This window comes from Protopterus annectens, chromosome 7.part0 (genome assembly GCF_019279795.1).
Source record: "Protopterus annectens isolate FY-2018-M chromosome 7.part0, PAN1.0, whole genome shotgun sequence".
In the NCBI taxonomy this organism is placed as follows: Eukaryota; Metazoa; Chordata; order Ceratodontiformes; family Protopteridae; genus Protopterus; species Protopterus annectens.
This window is the reverse complement of record NC_056739.1, coordinates 1,436,994,663-1,437,012,644: the sequence shown is the minus strand read 5'-3', so window position 1 is coordinate 1,437,012,644 and position 17,982 is coordinate 1,436,994,663.

Below are 17,982 nucleotides of genomic sequence, written 5' to 3'. Positions count from 1 at the left end.
CAGTGTGCCATTCATCAGGGAGTAAAACAGCAGCCACATTTGGGTCAAACAGTTTGAGGAGTGAGTCACCAAGGGCATGTTTTAACACTATTAATTAAGCAACTAGATATATTGTTAGGTCCCATGAAGGAAGTACATTTGGCCTTAGTTAGCACTTTCAGTGAATGATCTTTAGGGATAATAAAGGGCTTAAGGGGTTCAGATATTTTGGAGCACTGAATAAAAGTCTGAGGAGTGCATCACCATCATCATCTTTATCATCATCATCAACAACATCAACAACTCCCCTTCATCAGTTTCTATATGGAACTGGGGTGTTGCCTCAACTGTCTCTGCCTATTTCAATTCAAAGCCACTCTAACCTCTTTGGCAGCCATGCCTTTGCTGCAGGTTTTCTCTTGCACAGTCCATCCATCTCTTTTGGGGTCAAGTGTAGCAAATTTCATGATAGCACAATTTATACGGTCAGTTGTCATATGTTCCATGGATTTGTAGATGAGGCTTATAAGGCTGATTACTCTATAGTTACCCACATCAGTTCCAAGTTAACATTGATGAAGGGAAATCTCCAGTATAGCATAGTATGCCACTTCTCGGAGACAAAACCAGAAGCTGAACTTAGGTTAAACAGTCTGAGGACTGAGTCAGAATCAGGAGTGAAGCTGACACTGTGTTTACAAAGATACTGTCAGTGCCTAATGCATCAACACAGACGGCAGGATTATAAATAAGTTATGAGAAAGGCCAGATATTATGTTTTAGTTTTCTATCATGGATAAAGAATGATTTGTAATTACCTTTGACTACAGTACCTAGCCTAAAGTCATGGGCTCTGTTAGTGGACCTAAAAGTCTTCTCCCATTTTTGTGTAATGATGTACATGACTGAACAGAGGGGGATTTGTATTTACTATGTGAGGACTTTCTTTCTTTCTTTTGTTGTATTGATAATTTTAGGAGATGGACCACCAGGCTGGTGTGTTTTAGAATATCCCATGATACTTGGTTCTGATAGGGACTGATAGTTTTATACATTTTTCTGACAGGGTGTTGAATTCCTTATTGATGCTTGCAGCTGTATTAAGGTTAGTGGAGGTGCACCCATAAGTGAATTTTGATATTTTTTTCACATAAAAGGTTGAGGTTTGTATGCCTGTGGTCCTAAAATTCAGCGGGGTTGTTGAAGGAGCTTTTAGAATTTAAAGAAGAAGGTCACAAGTTTATGGTCAGACTGGAAAAGGACATTTGAAAAGAATAGTAAAAGAGACAGCCATATTTTAAGAAGAAGATCAAGAATGTTGTATCCTCTAGTAAGATATTTCCCAACTATAAAAGAGATTGTTATTTATTAAGTCCAGGAAATTTTAGACGTATCCTGCATTGGAGATATAGGTACCCCAGTTTATAGTTTATTTCAGTATACAGAATGATAGATAGCATAATGGTAGAAAGGGGTACTTGTAATAGACTCCATGTTACAGTGACAATTCCTGGGAGTATGGCTGTCTTTTTCAGCATACCCACTGCTGTGAGCTATCACTTCAAATGGATTGGCAGATGAATCGCACACTGTGTTGAGATAGGAGTGGCACACATGGTGAAGGTACAAGAAACAGCTAGGATGCATTACAATTCTGAGGAAGGGGAGGACATACAAGCAACAAGGCCATGGAAGTAGGCAGAGTGGTCTTAAAGTTTATGTAAATGACATGGCCATTTGTAGCACAGATTGGCACAGTAGTGCAACAATTATATCCGTGCACTGCACTGCACAAGGCAATACTTACCAGAGGTGTGATGTGTTGTGGCCATTGGATGTTGCTCATCATTACCGGTGCTGTATACACATATTCACACACACACACACACACACACACACACACACACACACACACACACACACACACACACACACATGTTTTCCCACAGGTATGCTGGAGTTCTAATGGCATTGAATCAACAAGACACCACTAAGAAGTGTGCAGCACAATAAATATATGTTCCACTGGGGCAGACAAATCCTGAACACACATAAATCTGACAAGGACTTCAGATAACAGATTGGCAGGCAGTAATGCAGCATATATCTATCTATCCTACATCTGTAAGTGGTACTCAAATATCTTTGTTAAGACAGTTTAGAAGATTGTTAGACTGTACAAATTTAAATGTACTATAAAATGTGGTATATTTCTATAAATTTAACTAGACTGTAAAATGTGTTATATTTGTACTGTTATGATTACTCCTGTTCTACATGACATTGTAATGATTGTATATGTATACCTTTGGAGCTTTTCTCCACGGGCCTCTGCTGAAAATGGACATGTATCCAGTCGGACTATCCCAGTCAACAAATGTAAAATAAAATAAATAAATAAATAAAAAATATAACATTTGGAGGACACAACTGCATAATGCTAGAGGAGCAACAAGATGGTGTAATACATTCTATTACATGCAAGGAGCAGTGAACACTAGAGAGAAAAAGAAAGAGATGATGATGATGATGCTGCTTGGTCTGCTAATGGAACTTCACCCCTTCTACCACCATACTCATGTATATTAACTCTACCCTTATCATTATCCCGGACCCTAACCACAACCCTACACATTAGGATTCTAAACACCTTTTCCCTAACAGTACCACTACACAAGGCAGACACAATAATGTACACACACACACACACACACACACACACACACACACACACACACACACACACACACACACACACACACACACGCACACTCACATGCACACACGCATGCACACACGCATGCACACACGCACACAGGCATACACATGCACATACTACAATGCATCTAATGCCTTCCATAGCCCTTACTCCATCCCTAACTTCAAACTGTCAAGCATAGACACACTCAATGCCAATACCAAAATGATCATTACAAAAGAAAGTTTCGACATTAGTACCCAATCTCACTTACCTTACATATGATATTCAACAATTGGGCTACTGCTGCACTTGATAATCTGGCTATTCAAAGATATCTGACACCAAAAAATTTGATAAAGGGGAACTTCAACTAAATGAATAGCACATTTATGTGTGTGTGTGTGTGTGTGTGTGTGTGTGTGTGTGTGTGTGTGTGTGTGTGTGTGTGTGTGTGTTTGTGTATGTATGCATATATATATATATATATATATATATATATATATATATATATATATATATATATATATATGCATTTATTTATGAGTCTACTTCAAATGCTCGAAGTTGCAGAATATCAAGCCACACATCATCGAGGATGAAATAATTGAGGTTCTACAACAATGAGCATAAAAGCAGAATTAATTAAAAAAGATAAAAGCTCTGCTTGTAAGGTTTTGCAGGGGGGCAAGCCACGCAGTCCCCCCCCTCTGCTACTTAAATATACCAACTCCGAGATCACACTACAATGAAGAGAATAGTAAATTTCCCATTCTGTGCCATTCTCTTCACCGCAGTGCAATCTTGGAGTTGGTATATTTTACCAGGTGTCTATATTAACTGATCGAATGTTTATGTTAGCGAATACCTAAGCGTCGATCTGGTAATATCGAAAAATTAAAACTGTGAACAGCCAATTTAACATAGGGAATGAATTCTCTCATCCGCAAAAAAAAATTTAAACCAAAATTAAATGGGGGGCTTAGTGGGGGGGTTGTGCCCTTCACCCCCCAACTAAATATACCAAATCCGAGATCTATCTACAGTGGGCAAAGGGGCAAAATCCACATAACGCCCAAGGGAATTCTTTCCCTGTGTTAAATCGGACATTCTTGGTTTTTGCTTTTGCTATTACCAGTTCGACTTTTAGGTATTCACTAAGCTAAACATTCGATCAGGTAATAGGAACTCTTTTAGTAGCAAGATGTTTTTGCATTTTAGTTTTTATTTTTTTGTTTTGTTTTTTGAGTTTGTTATTGCAGAACTTCTATTCTCTGGTTCTTTATGATCAGAGGTGCGATATTCTGCAATTTCAATATTCTGAAGGAGACCCATATACATATATATAATGTGCATGTCACACACACACACACACACACACACACACACACACACACACACACACACACACACACACACACACACACACACACACTAGCATGCATTATATTATACTGCTCACTGAAAATTAACCTTAACACCATGCTCAGCTTGTCATATATTTTGTTTATCAAAACAAGTTTGGCACTCTTGCTATGCATTGAAATATAATTTTTTAATAATGCAACATTTCAGTCTATAGAATCCTTTTATCTACATTTCTTTTGTATCATCAGGGGCCTCATTTTCAGAAGAATTTAACAGAACTTTTAACCCTCATTTTGGACCTCTTTTTGCTATCCAAGAGCTTCAGATGAAATATTGCTCCAGAAGCATCTATCTGCAATGCTTGACAAACAGTTTCCCATAGGATTTCCTACAGACTTGTGACATCTCTAGTCACTCTTTTGTCTCTAATTTTGACTTCAGGGTGTTTGTCTTGGTTTTATATCTATGATTACTCCTATACAGCTCACCTTCATTCCTAGAAACTACTTATCACCTGGGTTCAGTTCCTTTGCTAACACCTTTAACTTTATCCAGCAGCTTTTTCCATGATTTTTAAATTCTAACATTGTCTGTGATCTGAAATTTGATTTCTATGTACACATGGATATTCTGAAATACTGACTGGGGTAGAAATAGCCACCTGGCAGAGTAAACCTTGGCTCTAAATTACTGTTACTGGTGAAGTGACACAATGACCCCATGTGTAAAAAATGGGAAAAAGGGTTGTGGATGAATGGATGGATGGATGGATGGATGGATGGATGGATGGATGGATGGATGGATGGATTATGAAATGCTGGCATATGTTTTGTGGGCCATTATCATATATGACAACATAAGGTATTCCCTGTCTGGAGAATATGGACTTCAGTAGACTGATTGCACTCATATTTATTATGTCTCAAAGACTGATTATATTAGGGAATTTGGGGGAATAATTCATGCAGATAAGATATAAGCTGTCATTGAACTGAATGAAATCTGTGGCCATTAAGCTGCACACGTTGTCTCAAACTATGTATGCTGTAATGTATTCTTAAGAATTGTTGTTATGGTACACGTTGAGGGCTCAATGCCAAATTATCTGCATTAAGTTATTATACCTGGTGAAAACATTACATCTCTTGTTTTTATTTGCACTTTTCTGTTCTTAAATGTTGTGTCAGCTTTGAGCATTAAGCCTCACATACTAATTATTTTTTTCCTTGAAAGAAAATAAGTTCCAGTTTCTTTCCCTAATGATGACCATGGGTAACTGCAGTGTTACCCAATCTCTGCTGTTTTTCTCTAGTAACTTTTAACAATCGTCTTGTAAATAAACACTATACAACATAGCTGCTATGAGGAGATGATTGAATGGTCTGTATTTCATTCTCAGAGCATATTTATGTACAGGAGGGATGCTGAGTATATTGGGAAAAAGATGCTAAGGATGAATCTGCCAGGTAACAGGAAAAGAAGAAGGCCTAAGATAAGGTTTATGTATGTGGTGAGAGAGGACATGCAGGTGGTTGTTGTGACAGAGCAAGATGCAGAGGACAGGAAGAAATGGAAACAGATGATCCGCTGTGGCGACCCCTAACGGGAACAGCCGAAAGAAGATGATGATGATCTGCATTCTCATAGGTGCCTTGTACAATAAATTGTTAAATACAATTTGCTTGAGTATGTTATCTGTTTTAAACTAAACTAGTTTACAATAAACATATTCATGGAACTGAAATCTAAATAAATTGCTAAAATTCCTGTTTCTATATGACCATATCTTTTTCTTGAGCATTTAGACATACTTTTGACCAACAGACAAATGGTTTGTTTTCTTGTAAGATCACAGCTCCTGTACCATTCTAACTGACATCTACCTGCACCATAACAGGCTTATTTCCATGATAATAACCAAACATTGGTGTACTTTTAACTGGTATCTTGGACATTGCAGAACTCTATGTCCATAGCTCCATTCCCAGACAACAACTCACTCAGACTCTGCCACAGACTGCTGTGAGGAAAAGGTTAGTTTGTTTTTGCTTTCTTGTATTTGTATTGCTTCATTGCCTTCTTCTATTTGGTATACTATGATTTGCTTTCTTCATACTGTGTTTTACTTGTATTCAGCTTTTAATTGCATAATTAAATTAGGAAAGATACCACAACTGTGGCTCTTGTGAGTCACACAGATTAAATGTAACTCAATTGTCTTTCTACATACGAGCCTCTTATGTTAATTTGACCACATATTTCCTTCCCTCTGATCTTTCATTAGTTATTTTGATCACTACACAATTATAATTTTGTGAAGTCTCTCTTGTTTAGCTATTTACATTTATTGGCCATTCCACTGTATTCCATACACACAGGAAAACATACTGCCCACCCCCTTCAAATCTATGTTGCTCATTTAAAATTAGTGGTTCCATGCTTAGTCAGGTAAAGCTTAAGTTACCACCGGTTTCATATCTACTGCTTACTGCACACTGCAACTCTTAGGATATTAACCCAGTTTTTCCATGTTAAATTTAAAATCTGCCATATCTACTCTAGGATCATCAAGTATTGGAGAGCCCACATTTTGCCTGTCAGTAGTCATTTTGGGATTAGTGCTTCTATTTTGCTCCTTGTGAGAGAAGGAGCACAGAGACATTGTAATCTGGAGACTGTTGGTCAGCAAAAGCCTAACAACTGCTTCATTGGTGCCAGCTTGGAATTTGTAATTATATTTGCTCCTGATGAGAGAAGGAGCAGAGAACATTGATTCTTGCCTGTTTCTGATTGGACAGTGAGTGTCTGTGTTGGACTTTCCTAACTGGTCTGGTTGCTATTCACGGCATCTTCCAGGAAAATGATATAAGTCTACAAACCCTTGCATCATCTGGGACAAGACTGTTTATCGCCAAAGAGCCTGTTGTCTGCTTCTCTTCTTGGGATTGGTACTACTGTTACTGGAAACACTCACCATCCAACCCATTATCATATTAATGGTTGACTTTTATTATCCCACTATTAGCTGGGAATCATATACAACACCAAATGTACAGGCACAGAAATTCATGGATTTTGTAAATATAAACTACCTGGACTAGCATGTCAATACAGTGAACAGAGGTGCAAACATACTGGATCTGTTCCTCACTAATATGGGTGCATGCTGCACACCTCCTAGTGTAATGCCTTCAATGTCAAGGGCAGACCATCAAATGATCTCCTTTGAAGTAAAAATAAAACCTCAAACCTCAGCTAACCCTGGAATATTCAAGAACTGCTCTAATGTTAACTCCTACTATTAAGTGATAACCTGGCAAGACTTCAGGCCCCCATAAACCATGAGAACACTGCTCCCTATATGGAACTGTTTACAGAATCTGTTATTAAAGCATATTAATAGTTTCATACAGGCAGCTGTACCCAACAGGAATAAGTATAGAAATAACTCAAAAAACAAGCCATCATGGTGGAATCACAACAGCAATAGGCTGTATAACAGAAGGAAGAAAGCCATGGCAAAAATTAGGAAGTGTAGCACCTAGGAGGATAAAAGCATTCTCATCAAACTAAAAAGACAACCCAAAGGACACATAAAGTCTACCAAAGCCAAATTTGAGGTAAATCTGGACTCCCAGGTCAATGGCAACTACAAGGCATTCTTTAGGTATGTCTGCAACCTCAAAAGTAATACACACAATTGTGTGCAGAGCTTACTGTTAAGGAAGCCACATACACTGAGCCAGAAGATGTAGCAAACCTGCTGGTTGACAGATTCACCCCTTACTTTACCTGTCTCTTCCCCTCAACTTTCCTTCAGGAAATACTATCAAATATAACTCGACCTACTATCACTAGGGAACAGGTCCTTAATGCTCTCTCTAAGATGAAGAACACTGCATCAATGAGGCCAGACAATATCACAGAATGCCTTCTAAATAGCATGAAACATGACCTATCAGTACCTCTGGAATTGCTGTTTAACTATAGCCACCAAATAGGCTGTGTGCCTCATGAACGGAGGACAGCAACAGTCATCTCTCTGCACAAAGGTGGTCCATCTACAGACCCACGAAACTACACACACATAAGTCTTGCTAATCTCATATGCAAAGCCATGGAAAGAATTATCATCGAAATGATCAATAATGATGTACAAAACCTCCAGATACTGGAACAAACCCAGTTCATTTCATCAAAGACAGGTCATGTCTCCTCAACTGGGTGGACGTCTTTGAGAAGGTCATCAAAGCAATGAATGAGGTCAAAATGGTTCACTCTGTCTACTTTGGCCTGGCCAAGGCATTTGACACAATGCCCCTCTTGAGCATTGTTGACAAACTCAAGATATTAGGTATAGGGGGCAGAGCCTAGATGGCCAACTGAGAGAAGTGAATTTTGACAGCTCCATAAACTATTATAATAACATAGGAAAATTGTATTATTTTTAAAATCTATAGATAAACTACTAAACTACATAAATATCAATTTTGGTGGAGATATACAAAAATGTTCCTGTCAATTAACTTGGAGATATATTGAGTCACTGAATATGAACAACTCAATGAATACTCATTCAGATGCTGCTTTGAAAAAAAGAACTGCAATTGATGACATCTGCCTTATAGGAACTATCTTTGAAGATGGATGTCTTTAAAAATGACTTAGAAAACCTCAAACTAAATTTTCAGAAACAGACTGATAACGCTTAAGGAACTATTACAGCAACACCATACAATAACAAATATAGAGACTTCTCTAAATGACAATGAAGAGAGACTCAAAGAGGTAAAATTCCAAAAAGAATTTCTGCTTAAACAGAATACATAGCTGCTTAACAAAATATATGACTTAGAAAATAGGTAAAGGAGAAACAACATAAGGATCTTTGGACTGCCTGAAAATACTGAAGGAGAAGACATTTCATTCTTAACAACCTGGATTCCTGAATTTTTAGACTTGAAACAGGGACTTTCATTTGGAATTGAAAGGGTGCATAGAGCACTGATGAAACATGCTTCTAACTCAACAAATACTCCACCTAGATCTATAGTTATAGAATTTCTTTCATTTCTGGATGAGGAACTAATATTAAAATCTGCTTGGAGAAAATCACCCTTAAAAAACAATCAAAGCCTTAGAAGGTTTGACAATGATTATTCTTCCAGAATGCTAGAATAAAGGAAAAGGTCTGGCCAACAATAACACTGTTGAAACAAACCAATATTAAAGCACAGCTGGCCTTTCCAGCCAAGATAAAATACTTTTTGCCAATGAGATGAGAACCTTTAATGACTTAGAAGAAGCTACTGTATTTATAAAAAACATAGTGTCTATCCCAGAAGAAATGGGATGGATGGCCCCTACTCGTAAAAGAATGTTGTGTTGTGTCTTTCAGCTTTTCCCAGTTAGGGGTCGCCACAGCGGAACTCCGGTCCGCTAATGATCGGCAGTTGATTTTTTACATGCTGAGTTGCCAGCCCTAACGCACAACCTTCAATGAAAGTACGTCCATTCACGCATGTCTCCACTCAGAAGACGCTCTAGCTCATAAAAGAATAAAAGAAACAAATCCTTGGACTGATGCTAGAAAGAAGAAACAAAAACTGATTCCAAGATAGCTGTCCCAAAAAAATAACTCTTACAACTACATCTCTTAAAGTATCAACTGATATGGTACATCACTTGTAATCTATTTGTATTTAAAAAAGGAGGGTTTCTTAAACAACTGAAAAACAGTAATGATTTATTCAGAATGTTAAAAGAGTCCAATAATTCTTTTTTTCTCATTTTTTTTATTTTTCAAATACAGTTGAATAAATTCCATAATACTTGTATATAACATCTTAAATAACTATGTACACTATTTACATCAGTCTGACAGTATAACAAAGCTCAGTATATACAATTACTTTATAGGTATAACAATCCAGTTATCAGAGTGTATCTGTTCAATTATTGTAAAGTGTCAATCAATGATGAGACTTTTTTCCATGGATTGTTAATAAATAGCTTAGGATGAATCCTTAATTCTTTAATTTTAATTTCCAACAATGCTGTGGTCTTCAGTAGGCTGTAGAAGTCTTCCAAAATCAGTATTATATTTATATTACATCTTCTTGTTATAGACTTCCTTGAGATTGCAAGTATTATCCAAACTAGATACATATTTGATTCATTCAAATGAGGACCTTTGTACACATTTAATAATAATAAAGCTTTAAATAACTTAAACAATTCATTAAATAACGCTTGTAAAAAGTTTTTAATACCATTCCAAAATGGCTTAATTTTAACACAGTCGAAAACAATGTGATTCCAATCTGCATTGTGTATTTACTCACACCTCCAACATATTCCCTTTGTGGAATAATTAATTGTAGTAATTCTAGCTAGAGGTAATACTCTGTGTAAGCTTTTCCAATTAAAACCTTTCCAGTATTGTGTAAAGAATGTATGTTTTATTGATAATAAAATTAATTTCTTCAGTTGGCTGTAATGAGTGTCCTTTTGTTATATAATTCCAATATGAGGATCTGGGTGTTGTTTTATAATTTATCAATATCTTGTAAAATTTTGAAATACTATTTCCCATATCATAATCATTATATATGATTTCATATAGGTATTTCATAAGTTTAGGTATTTCTTTAAATGAAGAATTCCTAATTATTCTGCATAAATCTTGCAAATATGTCAAAATGCTTTGCATAATTAGCCAATCTTGTTGTGCAATTTTGTATGTTGTTCTCATTGTTTGCATATCCAGGACTTTTAGATATTTGATACATTGAAACCAACAAACAAATACTTTTCTGTTCCCATGAAGTAATTATTTCTCTGTATATTTTATGTGGCTAGATCTTTGTAACTATGAATGGTGTTAAAAGATCAAACCAGATTTTTAAATCTATATTTGCATTAATCATTTTCCTAAATGGGTTGATGTAGTAATTAATCATACAACTTTTAATGGGCTTAGTTGTGTTATATTGCATACTAATACATAATATGCGTCATGGTAAATTGTTTTTATCTGCTATTTGATTTTTTTTTTTTGTAAATCAAATTCATTTATTGATATTACAGATAGTAATTCTTTCCAATTTGCAGAATAATTTGGACTTATCCAATCTGAGATTGTTTTAGATATCGATGCTTTTACATATGTTTCTATATCAGGAATGTTTAATCCTTCCTGTTTCCATGCTCTGATATGATGTATTAAAGCTATTCTGTTTCTTTTGGGAAACCATAAAAAGTTTATTAGGCATGCGTTTATTTCTTTAAGTATATTCCTTTTTGGTAACAGTTGTATTTACAAAGCCATATATAGAATATTGGGTAGTAAAACCATTTTTATTAATTGTAGTCTATCTTCAAAAGTTAATATTATTATGTTCCACTTTTCCACAAAGATTTTAATTGTATTGATGATATTATTGTAGTTTTTGAGACTAATTCATTATTATCCATGCATAACTCAAGTCCTAGATATTTTAAGGTAGATTCTTGTTTCCTTATAATGTGATTCCCCTTCATCTGCAATTCATTTTTTTTAATTTAAAAATAAAAATAAAAATTTTGATTTTGATTTATTGAAATGGAGTCCTGAAGTCCTGTGAAATGTGGCAATTAAAACATCTAATTCTTCTAATGTCTCTTTTTTATTGGATAATGTTAGCAATATGTCATCAGCAAAGAGCATTACTTTAGAATTGTATTGTTCATAAACATCTACTCCTTTGATTTTTGTATTGTTACATATTGAATCTGCCATTATTTCAATGGCCAAAGCAAATAGAATTGGTGACATGGAACATCCTTGTTTAGTACCTTTTGTTATATGTATAGATTCAGAGGTGAAAGGACCTAGCTAACCTATGCTAAATTATTTGTATATATATTCTTTAGTAGATGAACAAAGGAAGGAGATCATTTAAATAACACCAGTATTTTGAATAAATAGTCCCAATTTAGGGAATCAAAGTATTTTTCTATATCTAAGCCAATTTTGAGTGTTTCTTTATTTTCTTTATTAATATAATCTATAAGAAAAATTATCCTTTTAATATTGTCATGTGTGTGTTTGATATATTAATGCCGTTTGATCATTATTTATTGTTTTGGATACTGGTATTTTCATTCTGTTAGTTAATATTATCATAAATATCTTATAGTCATTATTTAATAATGATATAGGCCTATATGAGGTACAGAGGTTTGGGGATTTGTTTTCTTTAGGATTGGTGTGATTAAGGAACATTTCCAAGAGGTTGGTATTAAAGCTTGTGACTGAATTTCTAATAGAGTTTTATGGAAGAGGGATAGTATCTTTGAAGGAGAAAGTTTATTTCTTTCCATAATTATGCCATCTATAATTGGAGCTTTATTATTTTTACCCTCTTTTATTGTATCTGTAATTTATTTTTTGGATATGGGTGCTTGCAGATCTAGTTTTAATTTTTCAATTTTTTTTTATATTAGAACATTTTTCATCTAGATTTAATTGATCAATATGTATATTTTCTTTTTGGAAATGTTCAATATATCCGAGACATGTTTCCCTTTCTTTTCATAGAAGATACTTTTAATGTCATTAGCTTTTGATTGCATTTTGATTCTTGTGGATAAATAATTTAGATATTTGATATGTGCTAGAATTTTGTTATATTTATTGTTTAATACTTGTACTTTCTTTTCATCTCCAAATGATTTTGATTTTTTTCAGCTTTTACTGACAAAAGTTTGGATTGTAGATCTAATAATTCAGTATCCCATTCTCTGATTTTTTTAATACCAATTTAAGGTTTTACCATATAAGTAAGCTTTCAATGAGTCCCATATCATTATTTTATTTATCTCTGTGGTATAATTAATATCTAACAAGAACTGTAATTCAGATAATAATCAGGGTTTGAACTTTTTAATTTTAGTTATATATGATGGAATTATGGAGTTAAAGATTAATGGTTTGTACCCATTTTGAAGTTTTATTATCAATGAACTGTGGTCTGAAAAGGGGCAGGGAGTGATTGAGAAATTAATGATTTTAGAGTGTAAGGGCAGCAAATATTTTAGCTATTCTAGTTTGGGTACCAAATCTGTGGTCTTGATGGGAAAATATCTTCTTTAAATCTGAAAGTATCTACAAGATGAAATGATTCTACCCACTTGTTTAAAGCTTGTGTTACTGCAGATGTATGCAGCAGTCTTTTATTTGTAGTTTCAGAAATATCAAATATGCAGTTAAAATCTCCTAATATTAAGTTGTCTTTATAATTATTGGAAATGAAATCCAAGTGTTTTTTACAGTTCCTGGTCCAATGCCTGGGAGCCAGTATAGATTGGCTATGGTCCATATTATGTTATTATATTTAACAATTCCTAATGCCATAACACCTTTTTTTAGCTTCATACTTATAAATTATTTCTGGGTTAATCAAATTCGTTTTCCATGAAATTGTTACACCTTTTGTCTTATAAGTGGATTGTTCCAATATCATATATTCCTTAGGATTCCATTTGTAATTGTCATTTGTTTTGAAATGAGTTTCTTGAAGGAAGACAAGTTGTGCTTTGTTCAGCTATAAATATTTCAGTAGGTTTGATCTCTTGCTAGGATTGTTTAAGCCATTGGTATTTAAAGATAATAAAGTTAAATAAATCTTAGGTTATTTATGTGTTTTTTGTTTTATTGTGACTATTAAACATTTTCCTCTGATATCTATAAAATATATGTTTGAGCTTTAAAAGGAAATTATCAGTTTTATACTTTGAGTGTTTACCAATAAAGTAATGTTTTGGTCAGGCATACTAAAACTGTTTTTGTGAAATAAATTTAAATTAATAAATTTTAACAAAACTAAGATACGCACTAGCCATGGAATGAAAATAATTCCTAAACTGATGGATAAACCTAAGTCCATCAGATTATTACTCATGCCTTGACAATCCAGAACATCTGAGCTCCATAAATTTAATTTTCATATGGAGAATATTTGTAATAGGAATAAGCAATATTTATATTATTTTGAACCAATAGAGTACTATTGTAGATTAGACAGAATTCTAATACAATATAAATGTCTACTTATTGTATAAGCAATTAGTATTTACATGAAAGATAGATGACAAGCAATTCAATCATAGTAAAGTAGGATGTATCATATATAACACCTCAGTAAAAGATTATAGCACACATTTATTTAACATATCCCCCCTTATTGATGAAGTCTTTCAAAACTTATTACTAAATATAAATAGATGGTAATAATATGTATACCTAATGTTTATAATACAATGTATTTTACTGGATATATCAGAAGTTATATTTCATTGTTTGCCAGCATTTAAGTAATCACTTTGTTTGTTGCTAACTTACTTAAAGAATCAAGTTTGTTTTATGTAAACATTGATGAAAGTTAGTGGATTTTAATTATCAGTACATTCCTCTTCCCCCCATTTCCTACACATAAGGATTTTCATAGCTGCCATTTCTTATTATAAAATGAGTGAAATTATAGGCTAAAAACAACAAATTCACTTATTAGGGACTAATGATTACAGGTTCCCTTTCCATATTCATAAATTGCCATTTTATGGCATATACTGAACGTTTTTGGATTTAAATTGCAACATTCTATTTTGTATAATCAGCAAAAGGTTAAACTGAGTGATTATTGTCAATTTAATACTATTTGTTCAGAATGTGATTGTTACATTCTGTGACATACCTAGTTCACGCTTCTATTGTTTCCTTCAAACAACTTTGTCAGTTTGATGTCATGTATAAAACATTAGTTACCTTGGTAAGTATTATGTATGGTCAAGATGTGTTACAAATCCACAATTCAAGTTAAAGTAATTATATGACTTGTTATGCGCATTTACCTATATGAGAAAATCATCATGCTTCCCCTTGATGTTCAATATGGTGTATGTCATTTATGATAAGTTAAAACAATAGTGTTTTTATACTCAAGCCCATGTTATTAAACTGTCTACTGTCAATTTAATATTATTTGTTCAGAATATGATTGTTGCATTCTGTGACATTTCAGTTCAGGCTTTTATTGTTTCTCTTGAATAACTTTGTCAGTTTGATGCCATGTATAAAACATTAGTTACCTTGGTAACCACGTAAGTATTATATATGGTCAAAATGGGTTACAAAAACTACAATTCAAGTTAAAGCAATTACATGACTTGTTATGCATATTTAATTATATAAGAAAATTATCATGCTTTTACTTGATATTCAATGTAGTGTATATCATTTATGACAAGTTAAGACAGCAGTGTTATTATACACAAGCCCATGTTATTAAATACTGTCCTTAATATCTAAATTCAACAGACTGCTTCTTCTTATATGAAGATTATATATTTTATGTCTAGATTTACTAAAATCATGCATTACATAACTATTGTGTGTGTGTTTTTTTATGAAGAATCAACTTAATGAGCTAAATGAAGTGTTGGGAGATCATCAATATGTGTGCATGTGATTTAAAACAGCACTTTTATTATATATATTTTTTAAAACCAAAAATGTCATTGCCAAGAATCATCTCGGAGGCTTCTCTAAGCTGTTAAGCATTATCAGAACTTCCGTTACTATAGCAACCTGGGAGTGTCTGTTTCTTTTAATGTCTCTGTCCACTGCATACCAGAGGCTCATGATGCACCTGAACCAAAGCTTCACTTCACTGCCACTTCAAGCCTAAATTCCCTTCCTTTCCACAAGGCAGCAGCCAGGAAATGAACAGAGAGCAAACAGATAAAAAAAAAAAATCCCAACAAGCCACTACAACAAGGACAACACACTCCTCCACCCATCCCAACTCTCTCTTAGCAGACATACAAACAAACTATTCTCTGCCAAAATATTCCAAATCACAGTTCTAGCCACCCCCGGCCCCTAGATCCAGACTAAAACACCAAATATCTCTTCCTAATACACAAGCATCAGTAAGCCTCGATCACAAGCTTCCTGCAGATGAAAACAGCAACATATAACAGTTGCCAGACAGGGCTGCATCCACATACACCAAGTCAGGGTAAATCAAACAGCACTCAAAGCTATGATACTTGCCATAATTGATATTAATTATATTTAGACAGTATAATAATGACATTTGTACTAGCTGCCAGACACAGTACACCATATCAGGATTTATCAAACAGCACTCGAAGCTATGATACCTGCCAAAACTGATTTAACTATGTTTAGACAGAATAATAATGACATTTGTGCTAGCTGCCAGACACAGCTGCATCCACACACACCATATCAAGATTGATCAAACATCACTCGTAGCTGTGATACCTGCCATAATTTATATTTACTATATTTAGACATAATAATGATGACCTTTGTATTAAGATCATGCTACTATTATTTAATCAAGATATACATGACATTTCCAAATCATACTTTAACTGTAGAAGGCATTAGTCTCCATGACAGCATTTTTATTTCAAAACACTCTACTGTTACTGCTATTATATATGACGTTAATTTGCTACATTTGAGTCTGAACTTTGATGAATGGTTCCTTGTTGAATTAGTTAATTACTTAAATTATTATAAGTAAAATCAATGCAAATTTAACAAGATAAGTATTCACTGAGTTCAAGTAGCAGAAAATAAACTTTCATGTTTGTATTATATGTTGCTTTGTTTGGCTTATATATAATGTAAATAGTAATCTATCTTGACCTTCGTTTGTGAAGAATTATTGGACTCTTTGAACATTATGAATAAATTATTACTGTATCTCAGTTTTTTAAGAATCCCTCCTTTTTTTTTAAATAAAAACAGATGACAAGTGATGTACCATATCAGTTGATACTTTGAGAGATGTAGTTGTAAGAGTTATTTTTTGGGACAGCTATCTTGGAATCAGTTTTTTGTTTCTTCTTTCTAGAATCAGTCCAAGGATTTGTTTCTTTTATTCTTTTAAGAGTAGGAGGCATCTATTTCATTTCTTCTGGGATAGACACTCCCCGGGATTCATGAAGCTCGGCGCAAGGACGGCGTTAGCCTTGTGCCGACCGTGTGACATAGAGATGGCGCAGCAGCACCACATGCATATTAATGAAGGCGCAATGTTGCAACTTCCACATGCATAGGAAATGTGCACAAGTGCAGGGGATGTGTCTAAGCACTGTGTGGAGGCATGAACATGTCGGCTGCATATGCGCAACCTAAAATGCTGACTAGTACAGCCTGCCTCTAATAATAATCACTCCTGTCAGTGTCCGTGGATACTGAAATGTATGCAAAGCATACAAGACAGTTTTGTGAACACCAAAATAAAAAGTAAACATAAAGGTACGTAGCTGAATATTGAGACCCCGTCTCTCGAACAAATGACATTTAAAACCCTGTGCCCATATTCCATTGTAGTTTTGATTGTTATACCAAGTGGAAGGGAAACGCAGTGTGTTAGTGCACCGCTGCCATTTGCTAAGCCTAGTCCAATGGTTAGGGTCACCACCTGCCCACATTGTGAGGGACAGTCCCCCCTCTGGGCAGTTGTGTCCATACCAAAACCATTATAAATGTTAAATGTCCTGCAATTGTAGGATATAAGTGTGTCCCGTATTTTATGTAATAGTTCCATACAATACTTATTTCTGTATGTAAAATTCCTTAATGTTACAAGAAACAGAATAAGCAACTAAACGAAACAGAATAAGCAACTAAACTGCTACAACAATAAGCTTTCATTTAGGCATACAACTAAAGTAATATCCTTTGTACTGACCGTGGGTATGTGTTGGCCTGTAAAATCTGATGTGTGTCCCGAAAATGTCCCATTTTGGTCATACGTAAAGGAGGCAACCCTACCAATGGTCAGAGCATTCACTCAATATCTGCCCATTTCACAGTCCAAGTCGTCCTTGTCTGGACGGGCCAAAGATGAATG